We start from the raw sequence: 17,088 nt of genomic DNA, 5'->3' as shown, positions 1-17,088 counted from the left end.
CATCATGGCTTGTTCCTAGTAGACATACACAGTTTGTTCTGCAGCTCGCCAGGTTGATGCTCAATGCTAATCACTTCAATATGCAAGACAAAAATTGACTTAGGTGTGCCTTATTGCATTATATAGTTCCAGTGGGATAGTCTGAGTTAATGGTGCCTGAATCAGTCTTGCCCTGGTGAGAAGGACTTGAGGCTTCTAGCACTGGATTCTGACTGATTTTTGCAGAGAGGCAAAACAAAACTTCTATTGGAGTCTGCCTCCTTAGCAAGGTCAGGAACAACCAACCTTTGTATCCCTTTCCAGCTCATTTTCCTTGCGCCTCTCTTGCTCTTACAATGAGGATTTTCCAGTGTTATGCTCTGTTCTCCCCATTGCATTTATGTATTCACCTGGTCATTCGTTAAAAGCAGGTGTGCTTAAGAGAAAACTACTTTTCTGCTCACCCACCTGCACAATTTGTCCTGCGTCCTGTCCTTTGTATGTCAAGGACCAGGATCTGTGTACCTGAGTAAGTATAATAGGACAGAGTAAGAACAGTCAGTAATCAGTTATGCACACTGCAAGCAGCCTTCCCCTTGATTGCTCCTTTTGTGTTAAGAGCTTGTCCTTCACACATCTTCCATAGCAGAGAAATTCGGCAGCTAATCAGTGTGCTAAGGAAGCAGTTATTCTGCTAATAAATTTAGAAGCTGTGAAAGAGAAACAGTCATCTTTGCAGCCTCTCCAGCTAGGGCTCCCACCGAATTTGAGTGCCACAAAACAGCACTTCAGCAGTGCTTAGGGTTTAGGATTTTGACTGTTGATTTTGTTCTTCTTGAGACCACAGACCAATCAGAAGTGCTCTAGGAATTAACCAAGAACAACTATGTCAGTTGCATGCTACTACCTGGATAAAGTCATACACAAAAAGCCCCACTTGAGAGCTCAGCTCACCATCTCATGGACAGACCTAGAGTATTCATTTATACAGACACAGTCCGTGCTTTGTGAGATCAACTGTGCAAGGCAACCATGGGAACAGAACCGCCCATTCTGGGACAGGGGCTCCCAGGGCCCACCCAACCTGGCTCTGGAGATGTAGGGTTACCCATTTCTCAGCTGCCTTATAGGCACTTATTTATAGCTTGACAAATTATCTTTTTTACTTACTATTAACAAGTCAGGCTGAGAAAGAAGAACTTCAAAGCAATCAAGGCACAATCCTGTTCTGCCACCTCTTTTGAGAAGGCAATAATTGACACCCAAATAGCACATGCAGCACTGGCCACTTCAGTCTCTCAAGCAGAAAGTGGATGCTTCAAGCGAATTGTGTAGGTGCTGACAGAAAAGTCATCACAGCTACAGTTCTGAGGAAAGACAACAAAGGGAAAATGAAATCAAAGAACACACATTTGCATCGTGGCAGCAAAGTCTCTGGTGTCTACCCAGAGAAACGTGGCTCCAAAGAAAGGAAATCATTCCTTTGACTAGAGCTGAAAAAAGAATTTTAGTTCAGTATCACAGCTGCACATGCCCCAACAACTTACTTATTTTTTTTAAAGGCAAGAAGATTAAGGGAGAAATATAAAAAGGGGAAGAAAAATAGTGAATGAAGAAGCCAAGTAACCACAGAGAAAATAAACAACGCGTAAGTATACAGTAGGAAGACTAGAAATGAGTTTACATCAAAGTGAACAATTAATGATGCTCTATTCTCTTACGGTATTCTTCCTTTAGTTATTTTTTGGGGGGTGGAGGGTGAGGGGAGATAATTTTTGTTTTTTATTTTAGTTGAGAAGGTCTCACTGTACTGGCAAAAGTTTTGTCAAAAAAACAAACCAAAGCAAAAAAATGAACAACACAACGTTTCATCTTCCTGCCTTAGATGCCAGAGGACACTAAGAAAAATGCCCAGCTTTGACCCACAAAGCAAAGGACTCATTCCCTGTTCTGCTCCAACAAAATCTTTCTACTCGAGGACTTAGCCAGAACTCTGACCACCTGGACAGCCAGGTTCCCTAAGACTTTAGCATGCATGGTATGTTAATCTCATACAGCATGCTCATGGGACCAAAGAAATCCTCTTTCCATGCTTGGCTCCTCCGAAAGGTTACTGAGAAGCATTTGGTAATGAAGAGACTACATGTCCTACCCAAGTCCTTTGGCAAAGGAAGACAGAATTTGTGTATGGTATTATTTTGGAAGTGAAATTTTAAGCTTCTGTTGTGTAGCATTAAGTAAATAGTTAAGGATAAAGCTGTTTTTAATTAATATATACATATATATAAATAGGTAGAAAGATACAGATTAGTTTTTCACTTTAGCAAACCTAAAAGAATCTTCTATAATATCTCCTAATTCTCAGGAAGTAGCTATTTCTTTTCAGTGATCCTGTCACCTTCTGTCAGCATCCCTCTACCTTTCTTCATCCTCTTAATTAGTGACTGCATGCTCTGCCTTTGTTCTCTCTACTCCCCTTTAAGCTGGAAAAATAACATCGGAGGAATCCCGGAGAAGGCTTTGTACCTGCACAGAAGGGTGTCACAAATAGCTTGTTAATGTTTTGAAAAGTGACTAATAAGTAGCTACAATGGATAACCTTTCAGCACACTGCCTAATTTGTTAAAAGCTTAATCAGTTTAATGGGGGATAGTTTAGTACCAGCACAGAAAGAACAAATTGAAACTAATACCAGCAATGCCATTCCTCTGCACCTCTACAACCAAGGGTTTTCTCCCCAGATGTCAGCACTCAATGGAATCTACTGAAGTGCCAAGGCCTAAGTTAGATGTAAAACCTGAGTTCATGAAGTATGCTCAGCAGAAAACACTGAAATTAAAACATTTCAGCCCAAACTCCTCAGGTATAAATAAATGTCATCTTCAGGGAATATCCTCTATCAGTTAGATCCAACAAAAACTAATTTCTCAATTTTGTGCACCTATCTTATCATTACAATCTTATTTGTAATCCCTGTTTTCTTATGGTATGTTCAACATTAACAAAGCAGTGGAAATACCGAATACTTTACCATTGGTCTGTCCCTGCCAATACGCCTAACAAAGTTGAAACCTGAGCAGTGGTAAGAGACCTCAGTGTAAATACTATTCACACCCACTGCTACATCTGCCAGTGCTGATTTTCAAAACCAGAGATGAAGACACACAAATTTAACACAATTAAGCAAAATGACTTGTTTACAGAAGATACCTTCCCACTTACCAGTTCCTCAAATCTCAATGTATTTCATACCTAAGGGGAACACACGTACTACTAACATGAGCTTTATTGATATATATATTGCATGGTAAAGAGACTCCTATTAGTTCCAGTCTTCCAGCCTGGGATGCAACATGACTGCAGAAGAAGTAGCATTACAATTCTAAATCCTTCTGGTGGAAAATTACCCAAGGCTAATTATTAAATATTAATAAATTAATTGAGCATTGACCTATGAGTTTGGTGAAATATTGGAAAGCTCAAGTCTAAATCTAATGTTATGTAGAAGCAATACTCTACAAAAAATACGCCTGCTGAGAGCTCTGTACATCATTAACAGACATGACACTGTGAACAAGATAAAATACTCTTCTTATTAGTGACAAGGAATCAGGGTGCTTCCCTTCTCAGTCAGGCCCAGCAAAGGTTCTTTTCAACCACATGACTACAGATTTTGCAGTATCAGCAAGCATGTTAACACATCCTCTCACTGAACCAGACTCGCTGCTCTGAATCTGTCTAAGAATCTGTGATAAAACATTTCAGTTCTTCTTTTTGTAATAGTTACTTCTTTGGAAGTACCGTTGAATTTTTCTTCTTAAATATTTCAGAAATCTTATTTAAAACACAGTGGTTCAATACGGGCTTTGGCAAAACCTGTATTTCAATGAGACAGAAAACATCTGAATATTTGTCTCGTGTTCTGGAACTGACAGGTCACCCTCCAATTTTCTTTAATTCCATGAGTTTTGATTCCCACTTAATAGTCCCTGAGATTTGCATACACATAAGCCAAAGACAACCTGTGTACAGGGCACAGTCTGAGGTTCTCTTTTCTACTCAGATACTTACCCAGTGTTCCTGCCTGAGCCATCTCTTACTAGCCTTGACCAGTTTTCAACTTCATAACTTAAATGCATCACATTTATGCTCCACTGTATTTCAGACACCTTGCTGCCCACTTATAAACATGAAAACATGATTCAGCTGCAGTTTCTTCCATTTGTAGGAAGATAAATATGTATGGCGTCAGTGCTTCTAGGCTTTCTGACAGCAGAGCTGTCACCTCCTGATCTGAGGCAGGTTTTAATGATGACAATCAGCAGTGCCTTCTGATTTGGTACTCACTCAGATGGATTAGTGAGACAGAGCTCCAGGTATTTTTTGATTAGCGCATCTCTCCAGACAAGGGTCTAACTGAGCTGCAATTTCCAGGCTGCAGCCCTCTGGGCCATGGGAGCATCCCTCACCCATCAGAGTGAACTCAGCAGCAACTAATTCCTTGACTTCAGCTGTCTAAGACCTTTCAAAACTCTGTTACACAAAGAAGATACCAACCATGACGTATTTAGAAGTAAAACAAAACCAAAACAACCAAGACCTTAATTTTGTCAAGATTTCTGATTAGCCCAAGATTTTTGCAGCCGTACATCCTGCCATATCTGTATTTTGAACAAGAAAAAGCAGTAGGGAACATATTTGTAGGTGTTAATCTACAAATACAAATACTGGAAACCTGTGTTTCTCCCACTGAACAAAACTGTAAGTTTAGAAATAGAAAAATCATTATCTTTTTTTTTTTTTTTTTTTCACAAGGATAAACCTATTGGTTTGGGTTCAATATTAGTGATTTTAAGAACTACAGTATAGTTCACTCCAGCCTATATTTTTCTCATTTCACTGGTTCGCAATACACAAGCTTGCACAGACTTAAGTAAAACAAATTATTGGCTTATCTATCTTACAAAGGCAATGTCTCTGTGGATTTCACTGGAAAAATGACAGCTATTTTAAAGACTGGTACTTCTGGTCCTTCGTGCCAAAGAAGTCTTTATGAGTGGGAATCTGTGAACACTGTCTGATGCTTTCCTGATAAAGGAGCACAGTAACAGAGCAGACAAGATCTAGATATTTAATTCTTCTGGGATTTTCATATTGCATTTTTAAATGCATCCACTAAGGTCAAATGTATTCTACATTAAACCCTTTAGAAATTTTTAGCAACTATTTTGTAGAGTGTAAGCTTCTATTCTTTCCTTGCTTTGGTAAGTCGGTGCTTTGCAATGCTTAATGGACACATTTCAGAGCAAAAAATAAATAAATAAATCTGTGATTTCACCCACAAACATTTGCTGTAAATGACAGCAGCTTTATACTTTCCTGCAACCAAATAAATAGTTACTGAACCATAGTCAAAGCAAAACAACAACAAAACCCTAGTTCAAATTGAGTATTTATTTTGCTAGAAAAGAGAGACAAGGGCTGGTTTTTGGTTTTGTATTTGTCTTTTACGTTAAAATAGATAGTTTGGGAATAAATGTTATTTGGCTTTGGATCTTTGAAATTCTGACTTGAAAATGTAGCCACAAACTCTTCCTGCACAAAGCAATTTGGTCTCACTTAGAATTTCATCTTTGAAAGCAGTTGTCAGTACGTTCTGAGGGACTGCTTAAGTTAAAACCTGCTGAAAACAATATGAGGAGAATAAAGGCAAATTTCTTGCTTCTGTGTCTTCCCAGCTTGACTGTATTACAGTGTGGAGGTACATTAGCTGTCACATGAGCCTCTGTCTGCAGTGATGTGCTGTACAGATTCCTCCACTAATGAGGAGCAATGAGCACACTCCTGTGTCCCGCTGCATTTTACCCAGCCTGTCTCTTTGCAAGGATCTCTTCTCATCACTTCTCAGCAGGAAATTCTTTCTCTTGCAGAGGAGGATGGAGGCAGCTTGGTGAGCGTGTTTGTCTGTACGTGGCTTCAGAAGAATATATCTGAAAGCTGTATATCATACAGAATAAAGCTAATATGCTTATCCTTTCTGTCACAGTTACCCTCTAAATATTCAAGCTATTACATAGGGAGGTACATAGATTACTGTGTAGAAAAACAATTAAGCATGCTTTACTGCCCGCAGCCTGTGAAAATAAGTTATTGAAGTACTGCAGGTACAATTCAGGAAAAGCCTTGGAACCTAAAAAGCTTGACCATAACTTAATTTCTATTTTTATTTAATGTCTGATTTTAGTATATGACCGCAAGTAAGACAATACTCATTTTTGTTTCATTTTAAAAGGAGAAAGTATCTAGAGGAGTTACAGAAGGCATCCCCTCACAGGCATCTACCTTGTTAAGCCTGTTGATGAGGCCTTCTTGCTTCAGCTACAAGAAGTGTCATACTTGCAGGCTCTCATCCTGATGGGGGATTTCAACCACCCAGATATCTGCTGGGAAAACAACATGGTGAGCTGCAAGCAATCCAGGAGACTCCTGGAGTCCATTGATGACAACTTTCTGGTTCAGATGGCCCTGCTGGTCATGTTGAGGGAAAGTAAGGAAAAGTGTAAGTAATGGAAGCACAGATAGTGAACTGAGAATATAGGGTTGTCTGGATGTGCAGGGATGGGATCAGGAAAGCCAAGGTGCAGATGGAATTGAACTTGGTGAGGGATGTGAAAAACAACAAGAAGGGTTTCTTTAGATACACTGGGCAGAAGAGACAGGCAAAGGTGTGTGTATCTAATCTGATAAACAAAAAGGGAAAGTTGGCCACCTCTGGCATGGAGAAGGCTGAGGTACTCAGTGAGTTCTTTGCCTTGGTCTTTACAACCAGTCAGACTTCTTGTGCCTCATGTATCCCCAAAATTCTAAGCAGGAATCAGGGAAACAAAATCTCTCCCAATGTAAGAGCAGAACAAGCCAGAATGAACACAAAGCTGAATCCGTACAAGTCTACAGGGCCAAATGACACCTAACCCAGGGTTCTGAAAAAACTGGCTGATACAGTTGCCAAGCCACTCTCCATCACTATGAAAAACTGTGGCTATCAGATGAAATCCCCAGTGACTGGAAAAAGAGAAACATCTCTCCCATATTCAATAAAGGGAGAATGGAAGACACGGGGAACTAAATGTTGGCAAACCTCACCTCCGTACCTGGGAAGATCATGGGGTAGATCTTTCTTTCATGCAAGATGTGGAGGTGATCCAAGACAGTCAGCATGGTTTCTCCAAGGGCAGATTGTGTCTGATTGATCTAGTAGCTTTCTATGATAGAGTTACCTCATCAGTGGACAAAGAAAGGCCAACTGATGTCATCTATCTGGACTTGCACAAGGCCTTTGATGCATCATTATCTCTAAACTGGAGATATATGGACTTGAAGACTAAACTAGGTGCATAAGGAACTGGTTGGATGGTTGTAGTTTTGTTGTCAATGACTCTATGTCCAGGTGGCAGCTGATCAGGAGCCTCAGGAGTTCATCACAGGACCAGTGCTCTTCAACATCTTTATAAATGACATGCTTGTCACCCATCACCGTGCCCAGATGTTTACATTTTTGGATGAGAGAGGAACAGACCCAAGAAGATCAGCCTTCCTTGATTTGGAGGGGTCTGTGTTTCCAGGCTGATTCAATAGCGTGGACCCAGGTCTACGCTGCTTCACTGCTCATTCTCCAAGAAAATGTTGCAAGTTAGCTTTGCTAATGCATGGTTGGTTGACAGCCCCAGCACCTTCACTTTATTTGAGATAAAAGCACAAAGCTTCTAAAGCCTCTTGGATGCTTCCAGATCTGAAGGCATCAGAGAATTTGAACTCTCTGTTCTGTCAGCTCTCCTTCTCAGGTCTACTACAGATGATGGCTTTTCTTAAAGCTACCTGTATTGCTAAGCAGTTCTTTATGTTTTTCCTCAGAGCTTGCTTTTACAGTAGGGCAGCAATGCGCTTTGCTAAACATAGAGCACATGTAAGTTTAAAAAGAGCAAGAAACACCTAAAAAAGGCTGTCAGAGGCATCATTAGAAATATATTGCTTAGTGCAAAGGGTTAAAACTGCAAGGGCCAAAGTCCATTTAGTTTTTGGCTGGGAGGTATGTCATGTAGCTAATGCCATGAGTATATGGAAAAAATGCTGAGACAAATGCTACCTGGCAGACCTCACTATAACAGTTTAAAATATCACTGCCCTGACTGCCTGTAATGTACCACAGCTAATGTATCTGGATGGCTCGTGCAAGCCATCACTGGGCAAAGTAACACAGATTCACTTAAAACTATTCACAGCCCTGAAACAGATTAGAGATCTTTCACAGGTTTGGGAGGGACAGGCAACCCTTCACAACTGGCAGGAATGGAAAAACAAGGAGCAGACAGTGGCACATCTCCAGCAGCTCCTTGCAGACCCACAGAAACACCTTGGATGGACCCTATATCAAGAGGGGCACACAGCTCTGCAAGGGACCTGCACAGATATTATCCAGATATTATCTTCACTCTTACTTATCTCACAGCACACCTAACAAAACGTGCTTTCTTTTCTGTTCAAGCTCCGACAAAACTGAGACACAGCCAAGAGAAACTAACTAAAGTCCAAGCTCTGAGCAGCTGAACCCAGCATATAAATCAGGTCTCAAGTCCTGGTCCATGATTTTACTAACTAGACCAGCCTTAGAAGAAGCCATAATCATATCAAATTAGGAAGAGAGAATGAAGTCTCTACTGGCCACTATTGCCTGTGAATAAACTGCAACTCTGTTATCTGAAAGAGCCTCCAATCGGTGCCATACTGTAGGAGGTGATGGAATTTGCCAAGAGTCTTTGGAGATTTGTTGCTTCCATCTTCACACTTATTCAGGTTTTAATAAGATCAAAAAACATGCAAGCAATTCCAGCCTCCCTTTTAGACACAAGGCTTTTTTCCTGCTTCCTCTCCTCATCCCCCTTTTGAGTCATCTCTATTTTCCTTCCTGCCTTTCTGTTTCCTGCTGTAACAAGTGTTTTGTGATACACTGTACTTTTCTTTGTGAGTTTCTCTTCAAAAACCCAAGAACCACGGGAAAAAATTTCTTCTTCCGAAAAGACCAATTTCACATGCTAGGAACAATTGTACATTATGTACAATGTTTCAAGAGAGAAAGTCTTTCAAGGAGATAGCATTACCTACCCCGCAATCATAAGGTCAGAGGCATTCTCTGTGAGGTAGTCCGCCTGTAGACCGGCCCAAAGGCAAGAATCCAGGTTCACCATTTCTCCATAATGCTGACAGGAAACAGAGGAAGCTGTCCTACAGAACTTAGAAAGGATAAAATAAAGGGTTCAAATGAAATGAAACTGAAAGATTCTAATAACACTCCATCCCTTCAAAAGCACTTGAAGCTCAGCAAACCTCAAACGTCATCACTGTTTCAATAGTTCGCTCGTTGCTTTTACGTAGATTTTCCAGTTGCTACAACCTTCTGCTTCAAGAGTTTCCATTGCTGAATTCTATGGAAGATAAAGAAACCCTTCTTTTGAGTTGTTTTAAGCCCCTGTGCAATAGCATTTTTCAGTGAGCTCTAGTACTTGACGTCCCCCAAAAAAGCACTGAACTATCATTTCTCTAACATAACCTCATTTCACAGTCCTCCAGCCGCTTTTCCAACTTGAAAAGTCTTAAGCTGCTTGGTCACTCCCTGTGCCGAAGCTGTTTCATGTTTTGATTGCCTTTGATATGTCCTTTGGATCTTCTCTAGTTTTACAGCACCATTTTAAAAATGCAAGGTTGCCAGAAATATGCAGCACTCAAGATGTGGGAGTCATGAATTTATACAGTGCTATAATAATGACTTCTAACCTGTTGTCTGTTCTTTCATAGTAATTCCTAACATCACATCTGCTACTGATCATTAAGATAATGTTGTGGTAGAATTATCTCTTTTAACCCCAACATCTTCCTCTTGAAAGGCTAACAGGTAGCTGGCGACCCATTGCTGACTGTGCAGTTAACACTGACTTTTCACCAATGTATTTTTTCTACACTGAATTTCATTTGATGTTTTATCATCCAATCACCCAGAATACTGAACTTAATGGCATTGGCTCCCTGTTCACAGACAAAAAACAGGAGAAAGGTGACTTGTCCAGGGCTTTTAACAGAGTGGAGACAGGTCTGTTGCATCCTCACATTTCCCTCCACGTGAAAACGTGTGTTCATTCCAATGTTTTATATACCTGATGTGTATGAGAGAGTCCACACAAAAGCATCATCTTCCCTTTGCCTTCAGAAGTAGATTCACATATACAAGGAGGAGAAAAATCAAACAAACGCACGCCCTGATCATAAAGGACATAACATAAGGACAGAATATACTATCCCTGAGAAGTTTTAGGAATGAAAGAACAAGCAAACAGGTCTTTAGTGTGCTACAAACTGGTTGCAAGGAGGCAGGTTATACACTTTATGCCAAGATGTTTAAAAGCATTTATCAAAGCTAAATTTAGTCAAGCTAAATCTAAACCCCCACTCCAAATCTTGACCTTGACATCTGGTAACAAGCTGATGTGCAAAGGGCATGCAAGCCACAAGAAGATGTAATTGGGATGGGGACACTAACGCAGATCCCCTGAAGATTAGGACTTGATGTTTCTTCTGCTACTGTGAGAATATGTGCACACTGGCAAGGCTAACAGCCAGCTCCTATGCTGGCAAGGTTGCCATGGGCCATATGCATTACCCAGGTACAAACAGACAGACATCCAGTTCCTGCAAGTTGAGATCTGCAACTGTGATGGCCTGATGCACACCTTTACAAAAGGATGCTAACTTCTAATTTCACATTCAAAATCCCCCTTAGCTACAATGCTATGGAAGATGTTACAAAGTTTGGAGTTGTAATCAACAGCACAACAGCCAGCACTCAGATCCAAGAAGCATATGGGCAATACCTTGCAAATCATTTACTTATATAGCTGCTGTTTCAGGATGTATGTAACTGCAGCTTGTTATTTCCTTTTCTCTCCTATGTTCTCAAAACCTCCCATCTGTTTAGCTCTCAGATTAACTGGGCATTTTAGCACAATGGGCAAGCAACTCCAGCCTATTACCTTTAAGGAAATTCGAATAACTTAGACATGCTGGCCTGAATATTAACTCCTAGTTTCCTGTGACTTAATACAGGTCTCTACATGAGAACCTACTATGTGGCACACACAGGAGACTACTATGAGATTTCAGAGCATGCACGTCCCTGTGCCATACCCATGTCAAGAAGCAGCACAGTCTCACTTTCCGCAAATCAGGTTCAACCTTGCCAGTTAGTCCCACCCGGCTGCATTTGAAGGCCTGATGAAAAACACTGCTTTCGTGTCACAGACTCAAGATTTTGCAGACACTGACCAAACTACCCTTGGCTCTGCTGCATTCTCATGGTGCAGTAACAACACAATTCTGTTCTCTGTCTTGGCATGTGTATTTATAAAAAAATACTTAAGTAAGAAGTAGGCAGTACTTTGCAAAGCAATGAACTCCTGGCATGAGTGGACAAGGAGCTCAGTGGCAGCATACTCTCCATGTGCAGAAGACCAGCCTGCAACAGTGTGAAATCTCACATTTCACTCCACATCACTGTACTGTAAATATACATCACCCAGCAACAAAAGGCCTATTAAATAATAATAAAATAATAATAATAAAAGGCCAAATTAAAAATTTTTGTCAAGGACACAATCAAGCCCAGCATGGAAAGGAGATTATCAACACACTCTCATGTCTGGATGCATACAAACACTTGGCTGGAAAAGAGCCCAGTGACTTGCCAAAGCTGACTGAAAGACATCTGAAGAGTCTCAGCAGCCTCCGTGAACTTGGCAAGATATCATCGTGAGCTTTCTCTTCTGGTTTTCAACATTGTAAAAAATCTAGGCTACTCTCAGACTCAACATTCTGGGGAAATATATGCCAACTATAACCAGAAGTGCCTTGTAGTATTGTCGGCACTGGTAGTACACAGCTGCCCCTAGCCTATAAAACACATCACAATGTCATTTTATCCTTGTGCTGTAGGTTCCCTGACTAGAGAATGTCACTTCCTCATGATGGAGTCTGACAGAACAGAACCTAGAGATGTTTTCCAGCACAAGCCCAAGGACTGCCTGCACCCCTAGTACAGAAGCTACAGCATTGTTCATATAATCCCACACACTGGCTGGATTGCTTTCCTATGGAACATAGCCTAGAGGAGTCATCTATGGCCTGCAGCTCCAGTCAATAATTAAGTTGTTGGTGGGTTGCCCCAGCATTATAGTAAGCGATGATTAAAGAAGGCACAGGACACCACTGAGGCCTGGCACACAATAAGACTGCTCAGTTGCTTTCCTCTAAATTCACACCGTTGAGCAATTTTGTTACACACATCATGTTCCAGAATGCTAACAGCTTTGCTGTTTCCTAATCAGCTGGGGCAATTTACATAGTCTCTGGCTGTGTTTTACATCAAACCTCATTTGATTCTCTGGTATGCTGCATTACTACTAAAGACAATCATCCTTCAAATATGCTGTCTGTATACATCGTTCCCCTCCTCTACCATTTTTAGATGAAAAGGGCAACACACAGCTGTGTGTGCTAATTAAGAGTCCTGTATACATTGCACTCAGCATACCCCTCTGCTTGTTTTCTGAAACAGTTATCTAATGCCACAGTTGATACAGTAAAAGATTGATAATGACAGCGGTATCATTGAGTTTGGGTTTGGATGGAAGCAATGACATTTTGTCTTGTCTCATGAAAACAGCTTTGCATCTAACCAGCAGAGACACAGGAATCTGAACACTAGCTTAACTTAGCACTAGGTTATCTACATATGGAGAACAGAGATAAGAAACTTATGTCATTGCTGTGAACCAGTTTGTTGCTACTTTACAGACCCCTGCTCAGAAGAGATCTCCGATAAGAAAAGCTGCAGGTGAGTGAGAGAAATCTCCTTCAGTCTGAAATACTGCCTAATTGGAAGCAAAGTGCCTCACTATGTGTTGCAAGCAAATATATTTGTATCATCAAATGCTTATCCATAGGCAGATGGCTGAAATTGCACAGTGGGGTTCCTTCTTGCAATCTGCTGCCACTAAGAGCTGTTTGAGCCAGATCCAAACCCTTTTCAAGTTAACTGGAGTTTTTTCAATTAACTTCAATAGAATCTGGGTAGGATCCAGAGAATTAAGTGACCTGGAGATTTCTCCTGGGTGCCTGCTGAGACTCTCCCAGGGGGTGATTTCCACCTCTACCATTTTTTTTTTTTTCTTTCGTTAGTTTATTTTGTTTTAAGGGCAATTCTGGAGCAGAAGGATTTTATTTTGATTTGCAGAACTTCTTAGTTTAGCACAACAGGAAAATCCTGGCCCTGATGAAGTCAGAGGGAGTTCTGCCATTTACAGTAATTTACACTGATGACTACCATTTGCCCTCTCCCATTAGGCCAATCATCTCATAGAGCTGCTTAGATAGGTAAACTGGTTCTTGCAGTACCAAACAAGCAAGGTCAAAATTAAGCACCTATATTACTGCTCTTGAGATGCCCACTACCACTATGTAGCACCTGGAAGCTCTCCACCTCTCAGTTTCTCAGGAGCTTATTGCAGCCCTACACCATGACATCCATTAACATCAGCTTTCCAGTTCCTCCCACGCTTGAATTGTTACAAAACATTCTGCAGTAAAGCAGAAGTCTCCATTAGTTTTGCATTAACCTGGTCCACTTCTCAGATGTGAAGTAAAGTTATCCGTCATTTCCATTTTACTTCTGTACAGAACAGAATGACATACTAAGTACTGTTAAGGGCTATGACATAGGCCCACTGACAACAACGCAGCTTCAATGAATTTATATGAAAGGCCATGACAGGCAGCTTCGGTGACTTCTTGAAAGAAAAAAAACTGTTACTTTCACTGAAATAAATAGGCTTGGATATTCAGGACTCATCTTTTCAGATGTCTGGTAAAGAGGTCCTAGTTACCTCAGGCAATACCTCTAGTAAAAAGAAAATAATAGAAGGAGAAAATAATCCAGGCAATGGTGGAACAGAGATAAAATGGTTCTTCAAGTTTCCTTGTTTCTTACCCGCCTAATTCCCCTCTGCCTACCCCTCCCCCCCCCCCCCCCCTCTTTTATTTTTCTAATAGGCAGAATATTCTAAACAAAATGTTTAGATTTTGTTAGAAATGGAATGCTTTCAAAAGTCTCCCCAAAATAGCAAGAATGTGGTTTGCTTTTTTTGTTGTTGCTTGTGAAGCTAATATGCAGAATTTCTTTTTTAGCTATCAAAAAGCCTGCACTATCACCTAGCCAGCTGGATGCATTTACTTCTAGACAGGGGTCCTAGAGATCCACAGGGATAGCTGTGCACACCTCTTCTTCCAGTCCACCTTTGTTCTGTGCCTTCCACATGGATAAACCCTGGAGTCTTCACCCAAAGACCTGAAATCAATACAACTATAGACCTCTTTTAATTTCACCTTCTCCATCAGTTCAAGTCCCCATAGCTTATTTAAGGCTTTCTAAAATATTAACAGAATGGTACTGGAGAAGTCAATATTCTGTTTATTGACATTATCTGTGCCATCTCAGTTTGGACATACACAAATTCCTTGATATAACAAGCTCCCAAGGACCTAAATCTTGCCATTATTGGAAGTACAATGATAGACAAAAAGGATCAACTTTGCAAAGAGTCAAAACACTAAAACAGGTTTTTTTGAGGAGGTAATTTTAGCTTTCATTACCTTTTGAAATCAATTTCACATAATCTTCCAAGCTGTGTCCAAACTACTGAATATATTTCTGTGCTGTAAGCACTAGAACTAAGTCGATCTAAAAATCTTGCCATCAGTTAAGGAGTTCGAAGTCTTTCCTGTACTTTGTGTTGACTGGAATGATAAATAATTTACTTCCAGAATATCAGATCTCAGAAATATATTACTAAAACAAAACCCCTGCAAAACACAATTATTATTCAACACATTTTAACAATTCAATAAATGCAGTGCAATGACTTCCGTTAGCTATTCTCCCAGCCAAGGTCTACTACATCATTAAATATTATTGAGTTGGGCCTGCCATTTTACTTGAAATTATGCGCCTGGCATTTTAGTCTATGGCCATAAATGCTGGAAATGTCAGTTATATAAGCATCCATCTTTTTCACTACTGCCTCCCATCAAACATTAATGGTAGGAGCTCTAATCCATTCTACACAGTCCAAGATATCTACATTTGCTAGGAAAGGAACTGTAACAGAGCATACTGACAACTCACAGTAAGTAATTACTCTTAGAAATATCTCAGTAAACTCAATTTGCTCCCAGAGGTCTTTTAAATTATATCTCGTTAGAGTGCAATGCTTTTTCAAATGACAAGGTCACACAAAAAAGCAAAACTCTATTTTATCTTTATCAGAGCTTTACCCCCCCACAATAAAACTGTTATAACACATAATTCCAACCAGATAGAGATACTATGTTTTACTGTTAGAGCCCAGAAAAGCTATAAAGCAAGCAGAGTTGTTGTTTACAGTCACAATAAATCTGGAATATCGTATAGCATCCTAGGTGAGGCAAATGCTTCTACTAATGTGAGCTGAGTAGGAATTCATTTTTATTTCTTTTAACTTCATAGGTAAAATAATTCTCTTTTAAATTTACACTAAAAATTCCTCGTGAATTGGGAAGATGAATCACAAGGTATTTTAACACAGCCGAACACATACTTTATCTTATCACCCTGCTAAACTGCATTGGTGACGTTATGGCAGGAGGTTGTTGAAAAGCAACGGGGATTGAGCAGCTTGACTAACAGTTCTAATTTTATTAAATATTGGTGTTCTCTCTTGCAACCCCAGCTTCTGAAGCCACACTAAAAATCTTCATTAAAAATAGTCTCGCCATTCTTTTTCTGAAGAGCTTTAAAATACCTTGTAGTGAACTCTGAGCTCAGAATCAAGATTCTTTCAAAAATGTAAGACATTTTGTATTTATATGCCAAACTCTTGTTATTTGAAAATGGGGTATAAAAAGACTCCTCAGTCAAGTCTTCATTAAAAGTACTAAAATATTTTCCTCACAGTCACATGGGCCAATGAGAAAGGCAATGATAGTGCAATAGTAGCAACATGATCACATTGTAGGAGCAGTCATTTTGGGTAAAAATTCTACACCTAGTATTAATAAACAGAGACTTCAGCTTAACAGCACTGGACGAGGTAGAAGCTGCAGATTCTTTGTTAAGTATATCATTAATTTTGTCCCCCATTAAAAACTATGCCATTAATTGCATATGTGTTTGTATTCTCGATTCAAAGTGATCTGGTGCAGCAGGAAAATGCACCAAATCCAAACCCATCAGCACTGGTGTTATCTTAGCAAGTAACAGCCTTCAGAGAAATTCTCCTAGGAATTCAGAGGATAACAAAGGTGCCATCACAGAAAATGCACAGCTCAGTTTGAGAGCTGTTATACAGAGAGATAGGAAATAATACGATTCTGCAAGCAGGAGAAAGCCCAAATCTTCCTACAAACATACTTCTAGAATCTCAATTACTCAAGGAGAGCTCAGGAAAGCAGGAATAACTTTAGAAGAATAGATGACTTAATTGGGAGGGTGGGTTTTCTTTTTTTGGTTTTTTTTGTTTTTTTGGTTTTTTGTTTTAATACTTGTGTTTCACAAGGATATTGTATAGGAGTGATTTGAAAGATACTGCAGGAAATGTAAGGGATACGGTACAAACATAAGCAATTACATGACAGTCCAAAGAGTTCCACTTTTGCATTCTTTACCACCTTGCATTTGCCTTACTTTCATTATATATTTTTTTTTTTCATTAACAAGCACGGGCTGAATTTCATGAAGGGAAAGCATCAACAGACAATCATCTTACAGACTACTACCAGAAAGCTTGCATCCTCTGAGCCCTACAACTCAACACACAGGACTTTTCTTCTGACAGGAGATTCTCACATATTGCTCACATATTTTTTTGCATCGCTTATTCAAGACAATATGCAAAAGGTAAATACCTAAAATGAGTGCCTGTACGTACAGACCATAAAGCTAGAACATTAGCCTGGAACTGGAAGGAAAGGGCT

The 17,088-nt window shown here is 40.0% G+C and overlaps 2 long non-coding RNA genes across 3 annotated transcripts in view; one reads left to right on the top strand and one right to left on the bottom strand.

Moving 5' to 3' along the window:
• Positions 1 to 17,088, bottom strand: part of LOC107313379 — a 175,209-nt gene that overhangs the window by 64,561 nt on the left and 93,560 nt on the right. The window lies entirely within an intron of this gene.
• On the top strand, positions 1,037 to 3,401 carry LOC107313368. Its single transcript, XR_001554967.2, has 3 exons — positions 1,037 to 1,310; positions 1,542 to 1,627; positions 1,865 to 3,401. It is a non-coding gene; the product is annotated as an uncharacterized LOC107313368 (long non-coding RNA).

This window comes from Coturnix japonica, chromosome 4 (genome assembly GCF_001577835.2).
Source record: "Coturnix japonica isolate 7356 chromosome 4, Coturnix japonica 2.1, whole genome shotgun sequence".
NCBI classification, from domain to species: Eukaryota; Metazoa; Chordata; class Aves; order Galliformes; family Phasianidae; genus Coturnix; species Coturnix japonica.
This window is presented reverse-complemented; position numbering and strand designations above follow the sequence as displayed.